The sequence below is a fragment of the Primulina huaijiensis genome, chromosome 3 (genome assembly GCF_012295235.1).
Source record: "Primulina huaijiensis isolate GDHJ02 chromosome 3, ASM1229523v2, whole genome shotgun sequence".
NCBI lineage: Eukaryota > Viridiplantae > Streptophyta > Magnoliopsida > Lamiales > Gesneriaceae > Primulina > Primulina huaijiensis.
Genome location: NC_133308.1, coordinates 24,400,026 through 24,404,897, shown reverse-complemented (window position 1 = coordinate 24,404,897; position 4,872 = coordinate 24,400,026).

The window sequence follows — 4,872 nt, the reverse complement described above, 5'->3', positions numbered from 1 at the left end:
TATCTTTTAAGCCCTTCATTAATTAATAGATTTTAATTAATTATTAATATTAATTCAAATATATATAATCTATTTATTTATTAATTATTGCCTATATAAAAAAGCCAATGTTTTTAAAATTATGATTTGTCTTTTAAGCTCTTTATTAATTAATATATTATATGCATATTATATATATATAGGCCCATAGCATGCATAATTATTAAAATATTAAAAGTATACATTCTGGCTAAGGAAGAAGTCGCTCACGTTTGGAACATTTTTGAGTAGTTGAGAAACAGACATCTCGTGGGAAATATTGGAATATTCTAAGACCATATAGGAAATTGCCTGTTGGACAAATGATTTGAACATTCTATGTCATGCGTAACGACATAAAATATCGTGAAAAATACTAAATATAAAAACTTTTAGAGCATTCATGTATAGACTTGAAGAAAGATCTAGATTTTTTTAAAGATTTCTTATGTTAAAATACGAGTGTAGAAAGTTTTAGAACTCTTTATTTGTAATTAATTAGTGTAGAATATTCTGGAATGTGGATCTCCACTTTTAGATTAGTTGGTCACTTGTATATATACTGATAGAACTTTTTACTTGTAAGAACACAACTTCTCCCAACAAGGTATTCTTGGTGATATTTTTTGTCCACAAATTCTCCAAATAATTTGTGTTTCACTTATAAACGGACACAATTATACATTCTTCCTTTAAAAATAAAAAAAATAGATGTAATCTACTTTACTAACTTTGTAACATATCTATATCTATTGCATCTCGTGTTCTAATTATATTCAAAGTTGTTAAAATATTTATCTATTTTTACCTATAATTTTGAATTTATAAAAATATAGCTTAGGTTGTTTTTAGGGTTTAATCGTATTTACAATTATATAATATAAAAAAATCCAGTTAAAAATTTATATTCCTCTCGTTTATATCTCTATCCTATCTTATCTATATTTATTTTCAATTTCAAAATTTGATAACTTTTTAAAAATATTTTTTTAAAAAATCTTTTTCAATTGATCATTTCTATTGATCACATGCATAATCCGTATCAAGATTCTATTTAATTTAATGATGTGGAAGATTTAAGAAACTGACTAAATTTCAATCATTAAAATCCTAACCATATTTAAAGATAATAGAATATATCATATCGATAAGTATAAGTCTTTAATGCAGATAAAAAAACTAGACTAGTGGATACTAAAAAAATTTCCTCTACATATTGAGAGTCTCCGTCATATTTTTTTTATTGTATACTAATAAATAATAATAAATAGTATTGAGCATGAAATCGATGGCATTGAATTTGGTAAAATCTCCTGCTTCTTGGACCGATTTGGCCGCTGAGGATGAGCTTAGGGCGGGCGGGCTGCTGAGAACCACCAAGAACGGGTCGTCACAACTTTTTTGTGAAAACGGCGGTGAAGAACAAAATCAAGAATCCTTTGATGTAGTCACGGAAGTGGAGGATGAGAGATCCCCTTTACCGCCTCCAGTGACTGAGGAGGAGCGGTTGGGAGGTATCCAGAATATGTCACCGTCGCCGCAACCTCAACCTCTTGATATTTCACTTTCTCACCGAGAAAATGGGATTATTTGCGTGTGCCTGGAGGATTAGGTGTCCCCTCTGCCACCACAAGTGTTGAATGAGAAGGAAAGTAGAGTCGAGAAGATGTTGCCGCCTTTCCCTCTTTTTCCACTTCCTGAATGTAAGAACGGAGAATTAGTCCTCGGGGATGAGTGGCCCTCTTTGCGGTCGCGAAGCAGCGTGCAGGGGATGTCACCGCTGCCATATCTTCCCCCGTCTGGAGCGAAAAGCGGTGGAGGATGGATGGAGCTTTTTTGTGAACAACAATGAGAATTCAACTGATTCATCAGCTGTGGGTTTGGCACTCTCTTCTCACCAACGGAGCGGTATCAAGAGGACGAAACCATCGCAATCTCTTCCTCTTATTCCCCTCCATTCTATCATTAAACAGCAGAATCGAGATCTCGTGGTTCCGCCACTGTTGCATAACAGTATCAAAAAGACACCATCACTGCCTCCTCCAGTTGAAATTGAAGAAGTGGAGGAAACATTCTCTCCAGAGCGAAAAATCAACAAGTAGAAGAAGTCCAAACAAGCCATAATTCAAAAAACTTTTCAAAATTCGTTTGCTTTGTTGGCAGACATGGAAAAGGAGGATTCAACTCCACAAGGAACGAAGGAGAAATCTCCCTCTATCCGTATTTCGAAGTGTAAAAACAGACGGAGGCCTAAAAAAAGTTTCGACCGAGTTGATAAATCACAAAGCCAAAAAGTTTTCTCTTCCATGTCTCAACTTTATTATGGATTTTTCCATTTCTATTAGTTCTTCTAACAAGTTGAGAAGTAAATATTTACTTCAGTAGTTTTCACTGTGTTTGAATTGATTGACATGGCAGATCATGGAATAAGTGGATCATCGGAAGTTGTATTTTATTTCATGGCAACATATGTCTATACATGCAACCTCACCTCACAAGAATTACAAAATTTGAAAAAGAGAGATACATGGATTATCTGTACATGCGATAATCAAATTTATTCAAATTAAAATAAAGGACTATGCTCGGTTGTACAATGATCTTTTTTTTAAAAAAATTGAAAATTATTATTATTATTTTCAATAAGTAAAATTTAGTAAATTAAATCAATAAATAAAAAATATTTATATTGATAGATAAAATATTTTAAATAAATAAAATTTATTCGCATTAAAAAAATTGATAAAAAAAAAGAGACAATACCGTGTGTTGTTCCATGAATTTCATGGAATTTAGTGGGATTTGGAATTAGAAATCTCATTTCAGTGTTTTATATCATAGAATTTTAAAACGGGATTGATATTTGTTGAGATTTGATATAACTAAATCAAATCTTAACAAAAATGAAAAGATTTCATGGGATTATATGAACAAAATAATTTATTTTTTCTTTTCAAAACTAAATATATATTCCTTATATTTATAAATCATTTTTCTAGTATATCATATATAAACAATATGTACGTGAATATTAATAATTATTAATAAGTAAGAGATTTAAAAATAATAAGTAAAACAGATTATTTTAGAAAGCAAATTAAATTAATTTTAACTATAAAATCTAATTCTTAAATAAAATTAGCCAAATATTACAACATAATTATAAATCTATAGATTTCAAATCCAATTCTAATTCCAATTCCAAATTCAAATCCAATTCTAAATCTCATTTTTAATTTTTCAAACATAGTGTTAGAAATATTTAAGGTTCTACAAAATTCGATATAAATCTATCAATTACACAAAAATTTGTTATTTAAAAAAGTCAGTAAATATTTGCGATAAATACAACCCCTTAATTTTGCATACCGAAAAATTTTACCCCTCGATTAATTTGTTTCCTATATATGTGCAATGTAATCTAAATCAAGCTAATGTGGCATTTGGATCGAGGAAATTATATGATTTGTGAATAATTTCAAATTATAATATCTTAAATCGTATATTTGAATTAATGCATCATAATTATTATTGAAATTGATTCACTTGAATTTTATTTTATCCATCTAAATAAGTCAAAAAATACCTAACAACCTACGATCTTCTGTTTTATTCTTTAAACTTGCTCAATGTTGTTCTAAATTTCTTTAACCCGACTAGCTCCCCTTTCTAGAATTTTGGTCCTATAAGTTGTCACATTTTGGATTTTAGCTTTGTAACTTGTCGAAGTTTGGCAGTAAATTTTTTGGTTTTGATCATTTTTTGTCCAAAATTACTAAATTCAACAAATATTTCTTATTTGGCACCAATGTTCTCATATGCGACCGACCCATTCGACGATTAAAAAAACTATATTACATATATTAAGATCGATTCAAGCAAAATGAAAGGTTTTTCTCTTCATTTTGAAATATTTGGTGTTGTTCTTGTTTATTTTCCCTTTATTTTTATTTAAATTAATTTTAATATATGTAACATTGACATTATTTAAATCATATGAGCTACGTAAGACAAAATCAGTGTAAAATAAATAATTCATTGGAATTAGTGATTTCGGGAAAAAACACTAAGAAAAAATCCAAGTTACTATATGAACACCAAAATTTTGTAATTTTGTTCCAAGTTAAGTGGCCTACCGTAGGCCCATAGCACGCATAATTATTAAAATATTGAAACTATATATTCTGGCTAAGGAAGAAGTCGCTCACGTTTGGGACATTTTTTAGTAGTTGAGAAACATACATCTCGTGGGAAATATTGGAATATTCTAAGACCATATAGGAAATTACCTAGAATGTGTTGGACAAATGATTTGAACATTCTATGCCATGCGGAACGACGTAAAATATCGTGAAAAAATACTATATATTAAATCTTTTAGAGCATTCATGTATGGACTTGAAGAAAGATCCAGATTATTTTAAAGATTTCAAAGTTTTAGAACTGTCTATTTGTAATTAATTAGTGTAGAATATTCTGGAATGTGGATCTCCACTTTTAGATTAGGTGGTGACTTGTATATATACTGATAGAACTTTTTACTTGTAAGAACACAACTTCTCCCAACAAGTTATTTTCTTAGTGATATTTTTTGTCCACAAATTCTCCAAATAATTTGCGTTTCACTTATAAACGGACACAATTATACATTCTTCATTTAAATAAATAAAAAAATAGATATAATCTACTTTACTAACTTTGTAACATATCTATATCTATTGCATCTCATGTTCTAATTATATTCAAAGTTATTAAAATATTTATCTATTTTTACCTATAATTTTGATTTATAAAAATATAGGTTAGGTTGTTTTTAGGGTTTAATCATATTTACAATTATATAATATAAAAAAA